This window comes from Silene latifolia, chromosome Y, assembly GCF_048544455.1.
Source record: "Silene latifolia isolate original U9 population chromosome Y, ASM4854445v1, whole genome shotgun sequence".
NCBI lineage: Eukaryota > Viridiplantae > Streptophyta > Magnoliopsida > Caryophyllales > Caryophyllaceae > Silene > Silene latifolia.
The window spans coordinates 470,682,461-470,701,635 of NC_133538.1; the positions used below are offsets into that span (position 1 = coordinate 470,682,461).

The window sequence follows — 19,175 nt, forward strand, 5'->3', positions numbered from 1 at the left end:
GTTGTTTGTTGAGAAATATAAATGTGTTTGATTGGGAGACACGACGACAATCTCACCCGATCAAAAAGGCGCCGTTGCCGGGAATAGTGTTAACTTGATTTGATTTTCTTTGATTGTTTTTATTTGTGTCTTTCTTTAACTTGGAGAAGTCAAACTCCTCAAGGTTTGTTCTAATTGTTTTCAAGATGTTTGATATTTTGCATGTCTAGGAGATCACAAGGTAACTTGTTACCCATTGATCTTGAAATTGAAAGAACTTTGACCAACAATAGATGACTTGCTAGAAATACTTTGAGAGGTATTGACAAGATTGTGGACATTCAACCCAATAATATTGAGTCCATTAACCCTTTTGCAAGAGAAGGAGAGGATAAACCAATACAAAATCAACCTACAATGCCTAAATTTTCATCACATTCCGTACCAACTGAGGAGAACCTTCCAAATGGTACTCCTACACCACAACAATTAACCGGTAATTTAATTGCAAAATCCGCATTTATACAATTGGTTGAGAGAAGCCAATTTGGAGGGATGCCTAGTGAAGATCCTCATTCTCATATGAAAACTTTTTGTGACTATTTTGATGCGATTTCTCAAACCGGAATTACTCAAGACCAAATTCGATGGGTCTTATTTCCTTTTTCTTTGATTGGTTCCGCGAAACAATGGTTGAAGAGCCTAGATAAGGCTACTCTTGGTATTGACTCTTAGAATAAATTGGCACTTGCTTTCTACAAGAAGTTCTATCCTCCGGAGAAGACTAATATGTTGAGAGCCCAAATCACCGGGTTCAAACAAAGGGATGAGGAATCTTTGTATGAACCATGGGAGAGATTCAAGGATACTTGTCGATCTTGTCCACATCATGGACTTAGTGAGTGGTTCCTTGTACAACAATTTTGGAACGGTCTATACGAAGACTCCCGAAACATTCTCAATATGGGATCAAATGGTATGTTTACCGAAGTTGATGATAATCAAACATTGAAAAATATTGAGGAAATGGCGGTCCATAACTCACAATATAGTAGACCTTGGAAGGCTACTAGAGGAGTAAAGCATGAAGTGGACTCTATTACCCAATTGGGTGCTCAACTTAGTGCTCATATTGAAACCATTAATTTGAAGTTTGAGAAGGCTATGGCTAAACTTGAAGAAGCCTCCAAATCGCCTAAGCAACATGTTAATGTCATGGTGGCATCTTCATCAATTCCAAATGGAGTATGTGAGAGTTGTGGAACTTTGAGACATGACCAAAGTGAATGTAGGGGAACAAGTGAACAAGGGAATGCTTTCCAAGCATAAAATAGTGTCACCCCTTATTCCAACTATTACAATGAAAAAACCAAATTACATCCCAACCTCTCATGGAAAAGCCAAAATGTTCAAAACCCTCAAACAACATACACCCCACCTCCAATGAGAAACCAAGCTCAAAGACCCTTTTACAATCAAAACCAAAGTTATCAAAATCAACCTCCATACAATTAAACAAATGACCAAGGTTTTGATGTTTAAAAAGCGGTCCTCCAAATGCAAAAGAACCAAAAAAAAAAATTTCACTCAAATGCAAAAGGATAGCCAAGCAAACGACATCACCATTAACAACATACTAGCACACACAAAGATGTTGCAGACCCAAACGTCTCAATTAGCATCTTCAAGTTCACAAATACAAAAGGGGTAATTGCCACCTTAAGGTAATCCCCCAAGACAAGAGTCGGTGAGTGCCATCCATTTAAGAAGTGGTACAAGGTATGAAGGCCCAAAGAGGCCCTTTGATAAAGATGTTTTGAATGCTAGTGACAAGGAAAGAGTTGTTGAAGACTCTAAGAAAGAAGAAGAACCCACCACCATTCAAGAAGTTTCAAAGGAGAATGAAGAGAAGGCTAAGGAGAAGGAGCCTAGTGTGATTCGGCTTCCATTTCCAAGTCGTCAAGTTAAGCCTAAGTTTGATGAACAACTTGGGAAGTTTATGGAGATTGTCAAAAACTTGGAAGTCTCAATTCCATTTACCATTTGTAAATATTCTAACCCCTTAACTTGTATTTTACTTATTGTATTGCATTTTTGTCAATTTTGGGTTTGTATTTTTATACCTTGATCAAGATTTTCATCATTTCGAGAGAAAGTGAGGGAGGGACTTATATGTTTATTGATGTGTAGTGTTTTGACATAGTGTAGGGATAGCAATTGCCTAGGCTATCCAAGCCTTCGTAGTGCCCCCACAATGAAGACCAAAGGAATGAAGAGTAAATGACACGGGTTATGAAATACCCACGGATGGGACTGAATTCGTGAGGTAAAGGGACAATCCGAGCGGCCAGACAAGAATCTGCTCGTCCTGAAGATAATCCGAGGGTCTTGAGAACAAGACGCTCGTCCTAAGAGAGCTGGAAAAGAAATAACTTGGTCTGACTGAAGATCTGAGCGTCTCCTTATAGAATCCGCTCGTCTCTGTCAAGACGCTCGTCTCACAGAGGATCCGCACGTCTTACTTCTGGTAAAATTTGGGGTTTCTCCCTGACAAGGAATCCAAGCATCCTCAAGTAAATCTGCTCGTCTCCCTTAGAAAGACGCTCGTCTTCATCAGAAAACGCTCGTCTCGGCACGGTCTTATTTTCTGAAGCAAAGTGAAGCAGAATCCGAGCATCCCGACCCAGATCCGCTCATCTCCCCTATGTAATTCAAATCCAACGGGATTAAAACCCCACCTTTCCCATTTCATTTTACTCATTAAAAACACAACCACATCTCCAAAACCCTCAAAACCCTCAATCCCTCCATCCACAAAAATCAAATTTCTCAACCAAATTCACCCAAATTAATTCCAAACTCCCTCAAAACTCAAAAAAATCATTCCTTTGTCAACAAAAAGCAATTAAAACACCAAAATATTCAAAGTTTGAATCGATTTTTAGGATACAAGGCAAAATTCAACTATCCTAAATCGATTTGAGTCTTATTGAAACTTGAAGAAATCAAGCAGGGCCGTCCTCGAGATTTCGGTGGCCCGGTTCAAAAGTTTAAGATGAGGCCCATATTATCGTAATTTTAGTTAAAGACAATCAACATTTACCCAAATATTCATAGAGTATACAATAAATATTATTTTTACCATAGACACCAATATCTGTTTCATATAAATAAATGTCAAAAATCGTTTTTATTTTAGTTATGCATATTTTTTTTAGAAATCTGCCGAGGTCATATACTGATAGTACAAATGTAATGGGGATTTAAGAGCATCCGCAAAGGTGAGGCTCCCCATAATTTCTCTTTCCTTTTTTTATTCGTCCACCTCATTTTCCACTAACTTTTCCATTTATCCTCCCAATTTCATAACTACATCAATGCAACAATGGGGTTCCCCAATTCACACACAAAAATTTGGGAAGCTCCCCAAAAGTAACAAAAATTGCCTTACTTTTTTGTTGGGGACCTTCCCCAAAAACAGTGGAACCCCAAAAAATGGGGAGGTTGGTGCAACAATGGGGTTGCTCATTTGAGGAAAGAGAAGGCAAAAGGGGAGCTTATTTCCCTCCTTTGCGGATGCTCTAAGGGTTAGTAGTCTCAAATTGTAAAAGTCAACTGAAAATATTGAAATGAAGTTTATATACTAAAATAACAGTAAATCTCTTAAGATATCGTCTCTCTTAAGAAATTGTGCTAAACTAATTTGGAGCCATAAATTTTACCAAAGATTATAAGAAAGGAAAAAAAATAATCCCTCCAATTTCATTTATTGTTCCTCTTTCCCTTTCCATCCACTTTCCTTATTGTTCCTTCTTTCCTTTTTTGGAAAATTTTGTGTGGTCCAAAATCAATTTGATCTGGGGTCATGTGTATTGTGTGGTCCAAATTGATTCCCTTATTTCTTATGTCAAAAAGAAAGGGGAACAATAAATGAAATTGGAGGGAGTAGAATACAATTAAAGCCCCTCCCCATGAAATATTGAAAAACTAAATGATAATATAATCTAAGAAAACTACACTTTAAAAAGTGATTAAATATATTAGTAGAATGTCGGCCCTACGGCTTTAAAAAAGCAAAAATGCTCAAAGTAGGAGTCGAACTCCAACAAATGCTTTGGGAATTGACATAAAAACCATTGTACCATCAGTAGTATTATGTTACCAATTGTATTAACAATTATATGTTTCTAAACAAGCAAATGAATTGGGCCCGCAAAATTTTGAGGCCCAATGCCATTGCGCATAGAGCGCCTAGGCTTGGACGGGCCTGAAATCAAGCATACCTTTGGGGTTACTACATACAAGGACAAGATGACTAGGACAAAAGGTGGAAGCAAGGCACCTCCCAAGAAGAATCTCTCAAAAAGGCAACAAGCTCTACAAGCTTCAAAGGCTTTGGTGGTTCAAAGTATGGAGATTCAAGAGACTACTCCTCCTATGGTGGAAACTACTACTTCTACTCCGGTTGTTGAACAACTACATGATTATCCGAAGGTAATTTTCACATCCGATGCCCATAGGAAGAAATTTTTATCTCTTGCTAAGAAATCTATTTTACCCACCAAGTTCATATGCCAAGAGACTTTGACCAAATTGGGTGTCTTAGAACAAGCCAAGAATTTCTTCGAGTCCATGGGATTGCTTACTTTGTTTAATATGCAAGAGTTGACCTACTCATCCCTCACCTTGGAGTTTTTAAGATCTTTGAAAGTTACAAAGGTGGAGACACGAACAAACATTGAATTTCGCCTTGAGAATGTTGATAGGAAAATGTCTTATGACGAGTTTGGTAAAGTTTTTGGCCTTAGCAATGACTCGACCTTTGTGAACAAACCCGTCACAAAATATGATCCCGCTCCCTTATGGAAGGCTATTACCGGAAGAAAGTTTACATCTTACCATGATTGTCGTGCCCTTTTTGTCCATCATCCGGGTATAAGGGTGTGGCACAAGGTTGTTGGGCATACTTTGATTGCTAGAAAGGGAACAAACCACTTCACCGAGCTTGATTTTGTTTATCTCGAGTCAACCATAAATGTTGGTAGAGAGTTCACCAAGAGGTACAACATTCTTCGACTTTTGGTTGAGAGGTGGCTCAATATCGACCAAGGAAAAAAAGGAACGACCTTTATTATTAATAGGGGATTGGTAACTTATTTGGCAAAACACTTCAACCGGGACTTCAACAAAGATGGAACTTATAAACCGGTTAAGGGAGGCCATATCATTGATCTAGCCACCATGGTTCAAAATTTCAAATGGGTCAAGAATGATACTCTTGACAACAAATTTGGGTGGTTAACAAAAGATGCCAAGTCCTTCACTTTACCGAACAAAATTTGCCGATTAAATGTCCATAGGCCACACTACCTTCTCCCACTCTCCGAGGAAGCTGATTACATTATACAACATCAAAGGGAGGACATTGCCGAGCCCTCCTCCTCTATTATCACTCCACCCAACCCATTCACCTACCATGAGTTTCAACCCGAAAATGTTAAGGCGGGGAATGACTACTTGACTCTTTTGATGCAACAAATGCACAAGCAAGCTTATAAGGATAGAGTTGATGCTTATAGAGCACAATATCCGCCCCCCTACATCTAGCTAGACAAGGACTTCTTGATCCATCTTGTCCTTTGCCTAGTTGGGCGGATAGGGAAGCCTTCTTTCCTAGTGCTTCTAAGGGGGATAACTTAAGTGAAGAGGAGGTTGTTGTTGTTGACAGTGGTGGAAAAGAAGGTGAATAAAATGAAGAAGAAAATGAAGAAAGTGAAGAAGAGGAGGGTAGTGAGGAAGAAGAAGGAAGTTCAAGTGCAAGTGATGATAACTCCGGATCTATGGAGGTTGATTCTAGTGAAGAGATTGATGATGATGGAGATGATAGTGATGACGCCATGGGCGAAGATTGAGGATTAGCAAGCTCATGGGAGGATGCCACATTACTTTGTGAGGTTTCTACACCTCCTTTAAGGTTTGTTTATTTCTCTTATTTTTCATATAAGTTTTATCTTGATCATGATTTTTGAGTCTTAGCATCATCTAGAGGATTCACACCTCGGTCCCATTGAGGTGTTTCTTTTATTGTTCCAACATTCAAAATCCAAAATGACAATTGTAGTTTCATGCATAGCATCTTTATGCATGAACTCCCCCAATTTTTTACATTAGAAATAGTGTCTATTTTGGTTTGGGGAAGTTTATGCATATGCATTGGGAGTCAATCTAAATTGTGCTCTCCAACAAAACAAAAAAACTCATGCATCATATAGCATAGCTTAGTTTGCATTCACTATTGTTTATATGTCATATAGTTTGCATTTAGCTTAGGAATCATGCATTTCATATAAATTGCATAATTTCCTATCGTATTGGCCATTGAGGACAACGCCCATACTAGTGTGGGGATGGGAAATTCTAACATGACTTATAAAACAAAAATGATAAAAATTGAAAAACTTTGAAAAATACAAAAACATTTGAAAAATTGAAAAATCCGAAAACATGTTCATTTCCTTCATAGTGTAGTCTTGTTTATATTGTCTTGTATATATTGTGTTTGTTCATCCTTTTTCACATTGATCGACTACGCCACATCCGAGACATGAGGATATTGAAGACCGCATGGTATGATCTTTCCAATCTCCTTTTTTCCTCTTTAGGTTAATGACTATGTGGCTTTATTTTGATTGATGCGGTATAAACAATGTGAATTTAGGATTGCATTTAGATTATTTGGCATACTAGTTGGTAGAAGCATATGCATTTGGATATATATATGTTAGTTGCATCATGGCATATAGTTGCATGTTAGAAAATTTTTGTGAAAGCATCTAATTTGGGAAGTTTCACATATGTAAGGCCCTTGTTGATACTTTTTCTTCTTAAGACTTTGCTTGTTAGAATACTTGTAAAACACCCTAGGATGTGTCATGCTAGTATCCTTTGACCCATGGATTAAGGCCTAGTCAAGAGTACCTTGTGGTGTGATAACTCCTTGGCTACCGTTTATTCCAAGGTGACCCTTGAAACCATGCAACCATCCATCATCCATATTCTACCACATTTTGTCATCAAAGGGAATGGGCACAAAAATTGTTCAAAATTTGAGTTCAAGAATTGAAATGAAAGTAAAAAAGTTTGCAAATGCATAAAAAAGAAAAGAGGAGTAACAAAAATGAAAACTCCTATGCTTCAAATATAAGCACCCTCACAACAAATGGGGTGACTTTGAAAATGTTCAAATGAAAATGCAAAAAGTTGAAAGTTGTCAAGTATTGAAATGCCAAACGTCAAAGAAATGGCAAAAAGAAAGTGTTCTCAAATGTCAAATGCCACAAGAAATTGGGGGGAAAAAAACAACAACAAAGCAAACTCCCATATGAAACTCAAATACTGTTGATCCCGTTTCCATCGTATCCACTTTTGTGCATGGTAGAGTGGGGACTACCCTTCTTCTTGTCTAGGCAAGAGGGAGAATTCCGCGATCCTAAAGTGTTTCTAACACCATAAGGACACTACTCTTGACGAAAACATTTAACAATTAAGGACATATGTACCCTAGCTTGACACAACTTGGAGGTGATTTATTGGTATCCTTCTAGGCTTAGTAGTTTGAAGAAACCGTATCTATAATGGAGTGTGTACCCACAGATTGCTTCCCTTATAGATAATTTCCGCCACATAGATGAGGAATGTGGCTATTCTCTTGTAGATGCATCCATTACTTGTTTAGTATGCTTAATGCTTGGATGTATCGCCATTTTGGCAAGCCCCACCTTGCCTTGCAAGAAGGCATCTTACCTCATGTATGTCTTGTTGTGAGTTGAAGGGGCGTAGTGAGACCCGCTAATTGTCTCACATCGGTTATATTAGTAGGATAGTTTAAATAAAGGTCTAGTTCCAGTCACCTCTTTACTCGGGACGAGTAAAGGTTCGGTTTGGGGATATTTGATGTGACTCTTAATTGCGCACATTTAGTCCCCTAATTGAACCCATTTTGCATACTAATATAGCATTTCATGGTCATTTTATTCGTCAATTCCTTCCTATTTTGCTTTCCTAGTGCATTTCGTATGCTTTGTAGAAAAGAAGATAATTAGGCGGAAATTCCCATCTCCCGTGTATATTTGAAAGCTTATTGATGATATTGGATGGACTAGTGTGAAAGAGGAGGCAAGAACAAAGACCGACAATACAAGAATAAGGAGCACGCAAAAGGAGGAAAAGCAAGGATGACGAGAATGAAGCCATTGCAAGAAGAAATTGCTCGGAACCCACACCAAAAGTTACTTATTTGGCTCTGAAAGTATGTTAGATGAAACGGCATCGAAAAATTAAGTGGTCTAGGCTTTTGAATCACTCCAATAGGAATTCGGATGAGGAAATGACGTCCGTTTTACAATCCGAGCTCAAATAGACAAGCTGTCCGCCAAGACGAGCGTCTCCAGACTCAAGACGCTCGTCCCCAGACCCAAGACGAGCGTCTCCCCTCCAAGACGCTCTGATTGTAGGCAGACAAGAATGAAGAAAAACACTGTCTCAGATCCGAGCGTCCCGTGCTCGATTCGAGCGTCTCCAAGACCGATGATCCGAGCGTCTTCTCCCAGAGACGCACGAATCCCTTTGCAGAACCGACCGTGCTTCAAGACGATCCGAGCATATTGTGGCGGGACTAGCAACGTGATATGCGCATCTCCTTAGAGAGGAGCATTTTCCTACTCAACACTTAGCAATGCTATTTACTAATCTATCCTTACTTAACCTAGTAATACACTACAATAAATACCCCATTTGTAATAATCAAGAAAAAGAGAAGTTCCCATAATAAAAAATTCTCTTAGATTAGATTAGGAGTAGATTAGAATAGATTAATCTTAATCATTCCAGATTAATCTTTCCTTAATTATTGTTCAAGTTTAATATTATTGGGTAATTGAAGATTATTGGGTTATTATTGGAGAATTGACAACTCTTCATCAATCAATCAAGTTCTCTTCTTTTATTCTTTGCTTTACTATTTAGATCATCTCAAGCTTGGTATAATCTCTTTATTCTTTTCTCTGTATTGTTGATTTCCTCACCTTCTTATCATGTTTATACTTGTTGTGATGATTGACACCATTAATGACATGTTTTCCATGATAATAAGTGAGTAGTCTTTTAGCTAGGATTATTGGGTAATTAGGGGAAACAAACATGGGGAATGATTCATGCTTAATCTAATATGTTTTCATAATTAATTTGCTTGCTTGTTGTGATTTCAACTTATGCACATGTTATGTTTGATGAAATGCTAAGCCTATGAATCCTTGCATTTCTTACCCATCACTTATCTTTTCAATGAGACTTGTAAGACATAAACCAACTCAAGTCTCATTTGACCATGCATATAGTTTAATAGGAAGGACTAAATCGACTTGTAGGTGTTGTACAATCTAATCGATTCGACTCCGGGACCCAAATCTTCTTAGGGATTGTAAGATATACACTAACTCGATCCCATCTCAACAATAAGTGCTTGCTTATAATTGAGAACATGTTTGTATTATTTACTCCTATGTATCCCCTTTGAACCCATGATATCCTATCACTTTGAGTCATTTGTTTACATCTTCATTTTATTTTATTGCTTGTTTTCCTTTATTGCTTGCATTAGTCTAGAAAACAACTACAAACCCCAACAATTGTGACACTAGCATAAATTGAGATAGAATGACTTAGAACCCAAAGCACACCGTCCCATGGATCGACCTCGACTTAACCACTAACTAGTTGTTTGTTGAGAAATATAAATGTGTTTGATTGTGTAACACCCTCATTTATTCAGGAGTCTTTAGCTAGACATTCCCAAATAAATAGGACTGTTACCATCTCGGTTTTCCGAGGTAGTGAATAACAAAGACCAACTCACCAAAGTACTTTAAATTAAAACTTAGCGATTACATGTTCATTACAACTTAACCAACTAAAACTTAATATAAAATAACAACTCGCAGCGGAAATAAATAAAGTGATTAAATATTTTATGTGGTCTAGACTTCTAGGTAGATTGGCCAAGTCCTCACGCATTCCCATAAGCTCCCAAGTCAGCTAATCTTTAGTACCTGTCAAATCTGCTCCCCATTAAGGTTCACCACAGGTGTTCACGAATACACTGTCAACCACGAGGTTGAGTAGGAATAGCCAAACAACCACAATAAATGGATACAAGAACAATATTAAATGCAAATGCAATGCATGCTCATGATCAATCCTCCGACGCTCCCGTTCATCCCGCCAATCCCTAGCCAGGGTAGTCTCATCATCCCAACCGAAGTTGAGGTAGTCTCATCATCCCAGAAACAAGTCCTGCAGAACCTGTTCTGAGGTATCCAATGCAAGTGCTCATGATATGAAAATGCAAACAATTGAGCAACACAATTTCTTACCATCTCAGACACGAAGCTCAGGAATCCAATAATAAATATAATCATCTCAGTCACGAGCTGAGGTAGTCAATAATCAAATTATCCCAGTCACGAGCTGATGTAGTCAATAATCAAATCATCTCAATACAACCAACCTACAATCATATATCATCCATCACAATTCCAGATAATTCAACCAATACAATCAGATAATATCATTCAAGTAAACATTAAAGTGATTGAGTAGTTATCCTACCTGGCAAGCAATATCCAAATTAAGCGGCTCAAAGCGATCCAATAATTAAAGCAATCCGGCCCGATTATAATTTCTTCACAATCGTCACCTTGTGACTATCTCCTAGCTAGTTGTTACTTCTCTTTTCTCTTATGTGAATTATTTGTGTTTTATGATCATTAAAGTCTATTTATATAGGTAGGTCATAGCTATAAGGAAGCAATTAGGAAACTATATAATTACCATATTATTTCTATTATACAAATACGATTATTATTATTATTATTATTATTATTATTATTATTATTATTATTATTATTATTATTATTATTATTATTATTATTATTATTATTATTATTATTATTAAATCCCGATAAAATTTCCGACCACTAGTCCTACTAGGCCAATAAAATATGTCCATACAACCATAGCACACGGCCCAAGGCCTTATTGCCAGTTAAGTCCAATTCCCGAATTGCATACTTATTTTATTATTTAATTAATGTCTTATTTGCAACTATTATTAAAATGTCATTAATTAATTATTTAAATTACATAAATTATTATCAAAATACGGGGTATTACAGATTGGGAGACACGACGACAATTTCACCTGATCAATAGGGTCGAGATAATGAGGATTGATGAGGTTGCTAAGATGCTAGAGCATCAAGATGCGCTTACAGACGCCTTAAACAAGTTTGGGAAAGATAAGGAGGCTGGGGTAGACTTTTCTAAGATGAGCATCAACATCGCTCGTTCTAATCCGAAAGTGTGCATGGGTATAGGTGCACCAATCTTGCTTGACAATTGGCATACAGAGATGGAGAATATTCTGAATGTGGTTCATTGTCCTAAGGACTTCAAAGTGAAACAAGCTGCGTTCTACTTAAGAGATGCGGCTGGAGAATGGTGGGATAAGGTGAGGGAGAACGCCTTAGACTTGTATGTGAGACAGGGGAAGTCAGCTATACCTTGGAGTGAGTTCAAGAGAGTTATGTTGTAATACCCCGTATTTTGATAATATTTTGTATGAATAATTTATGTAATTCAAATAGTTAATTAATGGCATTTCTAATAATAGTTGCAGATAAGACGTTAATTAAATCATAAAATGAGTAAGCAAGTCGGTAATTGGGCTTAGCTAATAATAGGGCCTTGGGCCGTGTGCTATAATTGTAGGGATAGATTTTAATGGCTTAGTACGAGTAGTAGTCGGGAATTATTTCGGGATTTAATAATAATATTAATAAGGAGAATAATAAAATAAGTAAAGGTAATATTAATTATAATATTAATAATCCTAGTAATATTAGTAATAAATTAGTAAAGGGAGTATATGGTTATCCTAGTTATGAAAAGACTAAAATATAATATGTAATAGTAATAATAGTTGTAGTAATAGATTAGTAATATTAGTAATAAATTAGTAAATGGAGTATATGGTTATCCTAGTTATGAAAAGACTAAAATATAATATGTAATAGTAATAATAGTTGTAGAAGTTGTAATAATAATAATAATAATAATAATAATAATAATAATAATAATAATAATAATAATAATAATAATAATAATAATAATAATAATAATAATAATAATAATAATAATAATAATAATAATAATATAATAATAATAATAATAATAATAATAATAATAATAATAATAATAATAATAATAATAATAATAATAATAATAATAATAATAATAATAATAATAAAGAGAGAAACTTTCCTAAAATAATACTACCTTATTACTATATATATCATGGTAGCATACTCATAAATCACTTATTCACTTTTACAACATCACATAAAAGTTAGGGAGGGATAGAGAGAATAAGAAGGAAGATAAAAAGGGAAAAGGGAATTTGGTAGTAATCAATTTGGAGATTTTAACATATGCTTCCATTGGATTGAATCTTTTATTTTGTAAGTTCATCTATAATCTTTCAAAGTTTTAATATTTAATCCTTATAAGCATGTTTTAAGTTTTAGTTCATCACCTAATCATGCCTAGATTAAATATAATCATCTATAATTAAGTTTGTGACAATTTTATTAAAGAATAAAGTTACATCAATTCTGCAAATTTGTAAGTTGTCTTAAACGAAGTATCAGACCATCTTAAAGTCGTTGTCTTCGAAAACATAAAGAATAGACTTATGTTATTTTCAAGCCTAGTTGATGCCTGTAAAATCTCGTAGCAATTGAACGTGTAGATTTTCCAGAATAAATTCTTTTATGAACATGTCGACTGAGAATCCGCGAATGAACTATAAGTCTAAAGTTTATTTTGTAAACCTAATGTATAAATTTAAATTGAGTTAGGTCTTTTTCCTACATTAAAATTGGAGAGTCTAGATGATGTTAGGCTTTTGATTCACTTGAAAAGGATTTGTTAAACATATTTTAGAGGTTAATACGTTTTATGCGACGAAATTCGTCAGTATTTATGATTCCTTCAAGAAAACCCTGATAAATCCATAATTTGAAGAAAGTCTATTTCATAAGAACTGTAGATATGTGTCTTAGGGTTCCAACCCCATTGGTCTTGCATCGTTTGGATTTTTAGTGAATTAATTATGAATTTTATAGCGAGACTGAACTGTGCTGTAAAACGGTAAAATTAGAGATTTAACATTTAAGTTGTCAAAAGGATTAAGATGTGATTGACTTAGGATAAGTGCATGATTAGTTGGTTGGTTATGTTGTAATTGTACATAATTATGTTATGTAGGTTATGGATTTGTAAAGGATCGATTTCATTGCTTGTGTGACTTGAAGTTTTGCTATCAGGTAGGAAACTCCTCAATCTTGTTTTGTTTATGCCACTAAAAGATGGATTAATTGTATATTGTGGAGGATTGGTGAAGGAGGAGTTTAACTGGTTACAACGATTTTTTTTGTTGCCTAGCTGGATTTTCTGTCTTATGCCATTATTCTATATCACGTTTGTTTGGTTATATTACTGAGACTATCATTATTATTGATTGTTGTTGGAGTTGGGGGATGAGTTTGTGTGTAACCAGATTGTGTGTCTGAGGCGGGACTGTGTGTCCAGTATATCCGGACTGTGTGTCTGAGGTGGGATTTGTGTGTCCATTGGACTGTGTGTCCTGGAGTATGACTGTTTGTCTAGGAGTGGAGTATGACTGTGTGTCTAGAATTGGAGTATGACTGTGTGTCTAGAAGTGGAGTATGACTGTGTGTCTAGAAGTGGTTGTGTGCCGTGGGGTGAAGTGGACGAAATGTAACTGTGGAATCTATTTGTTTATCAATGATATTGCTGGTTGCTTTATTCTAATTCATTGTTTAGTTTCCTACTCAACCTCGTGGTTGACAGTGTATTCGTGAACACCTGCGGTGAACCGTTTTATGGGGAGCAGATTTGACAGGTACAAAAGATTAGCTGACTTGAAAGCATTGGGATGAGAGCTCAACTTGGAACCTTAGATGAAGTCTAGATCACATATAATAGTTATATCACTTATTTATTATTTCCGCTGCGAGTTGTATTATTTTATATTAAGTCTTAGTTGATCAAAATTATAAAACATATGTAATCATTAAAGTTTATATTTAAAGTGCTTTGGTTTGTTGTACTTTGTTATTCACTACCTCGGGAAACCGAGATGTTAACAGTCCTATTTATTTGGGAAAGTCTAGCTAAAGGCTCCTGCATAAATGGGGGTGTTATAAAGTGGTATCAGAGCAAAACGATCCTCAGGCCTAACCAATGAATAAAAATGAACTTAGGATGTGTCTAAATAAAATGAACCCCGGGTAGAAACTGTTAGGTGCCCCTCTTAGTGCGGTTAAGAAGGATCCCTTAATTCATACCATGGCCCTCTCATTTTGAACCGGTTACCTTGAGAGATACTACAGTGTGGGGTAATTTAAAATGAATATTGTTTGTTTTGTCTTGAAAGTTCTTGTTGCCTTGTTTACATGTTGGGCGTAACCTTATGTTACGGAGGGGGGGTGTGACATGATTTATTTAAGCATTGTTATAAGCATGATGATATGGGGAAAATATGTTGGCATGTATGAGGAAGAGGTTAATATGATTAAACATGTGAAGTATTAATTCTTATGATTTTGGTTGATTTCTCGAAATTTTATCGCTTGATTGTTTTGGCTGCCATTTACTGTCGGTTTAATATTCTTGTCCGAGATTTTTATTTGTGATACCCTTGTGAGTTAGCTTTCATATGCCACTGGTCTCAAGTTAAAATAATATACGGTTTAGGAGAAATAAATATTTTAGTGGACAGTAGTCGAAATGTTCCTGTACAATGATGTTTTCGCGCCATATTTTTGTAAAATTGGCCATTTAAAAACTACATAATGATTTAGTAAAATTCCAACTCCACCGTTTAATAGACTCATGTATGTTTCTAAATTAATAAGCCACGTTTCAATTTAAATTTTTGACAATTAATATTAATTTTTACAAATTGACCTAAGATTCCGACAAGTTGCTTTTAAATTTTTGTTTCGACCAAACAATTTGTAAAATGTATTATAAATTGACCTTATGAGTTTTTGACTTGACTTTTTTTTTTCTCATAATTTAGTAACTCTCTTTATTTTCTAAAAAGTATAAGTTCTTGAGGAATAATTAAGTTATTATTTATTTATGATTTTTAGAAGTTATAACATGTTTTTCCTAGCCTTGAAAAGTATAAGTTTTTGTTTCTTATCTTTTGCACGTTGATAATTTGATGTTGTAAATTATGTGAAGTAGATTATCATGTCTAGTGATATGCGGAATGTGTTCTCTAAAGCATATATATATATATATATATATATATGTTCACATTAACTACATCCATGTTGTAGTTAGATGTCATTATTAAGAAAAGATTAACTAAACAATTATGCGTATTTTGTTAGCGATTATTATTTACTCTTGCAATGTATTCGTCGATAGCTAAAGTAAGAAGTTTAAGTTTAAGTTTATGTTTAAGTAAAGTTCAGTTCGAATATCATATATGATGTGGTTTGCTATTTGGAAGAAAATCAATAATTTTGTTATTCATTGAATCATTACTTGAAGTTGTGTTTGAAATAATAGTTGACTTGTGTTACGGTGTGCGTTTTTGATTTTTTGGCATTTCAACAAGGATTTGGTTGTTCCTATTGTTTTTTATTTCAAACTTCGGGGACGAAGTTTATTTTTAGGAGGAAGGAATGTAATACTACGAATGTTTTGGGTTATTGTTGTGACACCTTGTGATAAGATTGGCATGATTGATAATCGTAATATGATAATTGTGTTGGATGATGCTTAGTTATGAGCATGTCTATGAGTGTTGTGGTAGTAGTTGTGGGCGAACTTCGGGACAAAGTTCATTTTAAGGGGGGAAGGCTGTAATACCCCGTATTTTGATAATATTTTGTATGAATAATTTATGTAATTCAAATAGTTAATTAATGGCATTTCTAATAATAGTTGCAGATATGACGTTAATTAAATCATAAAATGAGTATGCAAGTCGGTAATTGGGCTTAGCTAATAATAGGGCCTTGGGTCGTGTGCTATAATTGTAGGGATAGATTTAATGGCTTAGTACGAGTAGTAGTCGGGAATTATTTTGGGATTTAATAATAATATTAATAAGGAGAATAATAAAATAAGTAAAGGTAATATTAATTATAATATTAATAATCCTAGTAATATTAGTAATAAACTAGTAAAGGGAGTATATGGTTATCCTAGTTATGAAAAGACTAAAATATAATATGTAATAGTAATAATAATTGTAGTAGTTGTAATAATAATAATATAATAATAATAAAGAGAGAAACATTCCTAAAATAATACTACCTTATTACTATATATATCATGTTAGCATATTCATAAATCACTTATTCACTTTTACAACATCACCTAAAAGTTAGGGAGGGATAGGGAGAATAAGAAGGAAGATAAAAAGGGAAAAGGGAATTTGGTAATAATCAATTTGGAGATTTTAACATCTGCTTCCATTGGATTGAATCTTTTATTTTGTAAGTTCATCTATAATCTTTCAAAGTTTTAATCTTTAATCCTTATAAGCATATTTTAAGTTTTAGTTCATCACCTAATCATGCCTATATTAAATATAATCATCTATAGTTAAGTTTTGTGACAATTTTATTAAAGAATAAAGTTACAGCAATTCTATAAATTTGTAAGTTGTTTTAAACGAAGTATCAGTCCATCTTAAATTCATTGTCTTCGAAAACGTAAAAAATAGGCTTAAGTTATTTTCAAGGCTAGTTGGTGCCTGTAAAATATCGTAGCAATTGAACGTGTAGATTTTCCAGAATAAATTCTTTATGAACATGTCGACTGAGAATCCGCGAATGAACTATAAGTCTAAAGTTTATTTTGTAAACCTAATTTATAAATTTAAATTGAGTTAGGTCTTTTTCCTACATTAAAATTGGAGAGTCTAGATGATGTTAGGCTTTTGATTCACTTGAAAAGGATTTGTTAAACATATTTTAGAGGTTAATACGTTTTATGCGACTGAATTCGTCAGTATTTATGATTCCTTCAAGAAAACCCTGATAAATCCATAATTTGAAGAAAGTCTATTTCATAAGAACTGTAGATATGTGTCTTAGGGTTCCAACCCCATTGGTCTTGCATCGTTTGGATTTTTAGGGAATTAATTATGAATTTTATAGCGAGACTGAACTGTGCTGTAAAACGATAGAATTAGAGATTTAACATTTAAGTTGTCAAAAGGATTAGGATGTGATTGACTTAGGATAAGTGCATGATTAGTTGGTTGGTTATGTTGAAATTGTACATAATTATGTTATGTAGGTTATGGATTTGTAAAGGATCGATTTGATTTCTTGTGTGACTTGAAGATTTGCTATCAGGTAGGAAACTACTCAATCTTGTTTTGTTTATGCCACTAAAACATGGATTAATTGTATATTGTGGAGGATTGGTGAAGGAGGAGTTTAACTGGTTACAACGATTTTTTTGTTGCCTAGCTGGATTTTCTGTCTTATGCCATTATTCTATATCACGTTTGTTTGGTTATATTACTGAGACTATCATTATTATTGATTGTTGTTGGAGTTGGGGGATGAGTTTGTGTGTAACCAGATTGTGTGTCTGAGGCGGGACTGTGTGTCCAGTATATCCGGACTGTGTGTCTGAGGTGGGATTTGTGTGCCATTGGACTGTGTGTCCTGGAGTATGACTGTTTGTCTAGCAGTGGAGTATGACTGTGTGTCTAGAATTGGAGTATGACTGTGTGTCTAGAAGTGGCGTATGACTGTGTGTCTAGAAGTGGTTGTGTGCCGTGGAGTTAAGTGGACGAAATGTAACTGTGGAATCTATTTGTTTATCAATGATATTGCGGGTTGCTTTATTCATATTCATTGTTTAGTTTCCTAGTCAACCTCGTGGTTGACAGTGTATTCGTGAACACATGCGGTGAACCGTTTTATGGGGAGCAGATTTGACAGATACTAAAGATTAGCTGACTTGAAAGCATTGGGATGAGAGCTCAACTTGGAACCTTAGATGAAGTCTAGATCACATATAATAGTTATATCACTTATTTATTATTTCCGCTGCGAGTTGTATTATTTTATATTAAGTCTTAGTTGATCAAAATTATAAAACATATGTAATCATTAAAGTTTTAATTTAAAGTACTTTGGTTTTTTGTACTTTGTTATTCACTACCTCGGGAAACCGAGATGGTAACAGTCCTATTTATTTGGGAAAGTCTAGTTAAAGGCTCCTGAATAAATGGGGGTGTTACATATGCATCAAAAGTTTGTGCCGGAGCATGTCCGTAGTAAGCTTAGAGAGGAGTTTGATGATTTCAAAATGACTCCGGAGATGACTGTGGCTGAGTACTACCACAAGTTTAATGAGAAGTCTATGTACGCAGAGGATATGGGGCTGAGTCAGGAGAACTTAGCGTTTAGGTTTGAGAAGGGTTTGACGTATAAGATTATGGAAAAGTTATCGGTTGGGGTCCTTACAGATGTTAAGTATGTGTATGTGAGAGCGGGAAGAGCTCAAACATTGGTTGAGATGGCCAAGGAGAATAGGGAAAAAGGTCCCAAGAAGAGGAAAGCTGAGAGTGAGGGTGGTGGTCAGTCCAGTTACAAGAGGGGCAACCATAACCAAGCGAGGGCTTATTCATCGGGATCGAGTTTTAGTGCTGGAGCTTCCTATGGGCGTGGTCGTGGTGGTGGTAGTAGCAGTTTGGGTATATCTTGCTTTAACTGTGGCAGTATAGGCCACAAGAGACATGAGTGCAACAGTGCTGTGGACAAGGGTTTTCAGAGGCCATCACTGGGGAGTTTCTCTCAGGGTCCGTCTCAAAGCTATGCTAGCAACACGCCGGCTGGGTCATGGAACAATCAGGGTGGTCAGAGTAACAACAACGGTGTGGCTAAGCGCAATGGCGGTAGTTCATATTAGAGACCGGCAGCAAACAACAACCAGGGGTCGGCTACCAAGCCATCTACTTCGGCTAGTACTGTCCAGGGAGGTGGACAGAAGACTAGTGGCAAACTATTCAT

The 19,175-nt window shown here is 35.5% G+C and overlaps 1 non-coding gene across 1 annotated transcript; it reads right to left on the reverse strand.

The window, feature by feature from the left end:
* Positions 1 to 768: 768 nt before the first annotated feature.
* Positions 769 to 875, reverse strand: LOC141635466 (small nucleolar RNA R71). Its single transcript, XR_012540155.1, has one exon. It is a non-coding gene; the product is annotated as a small nucleolar RNA R71 (small nucleolar RNA).
* Positions 876 to 19,175: the final 18,300 nt, after the last annotated feature.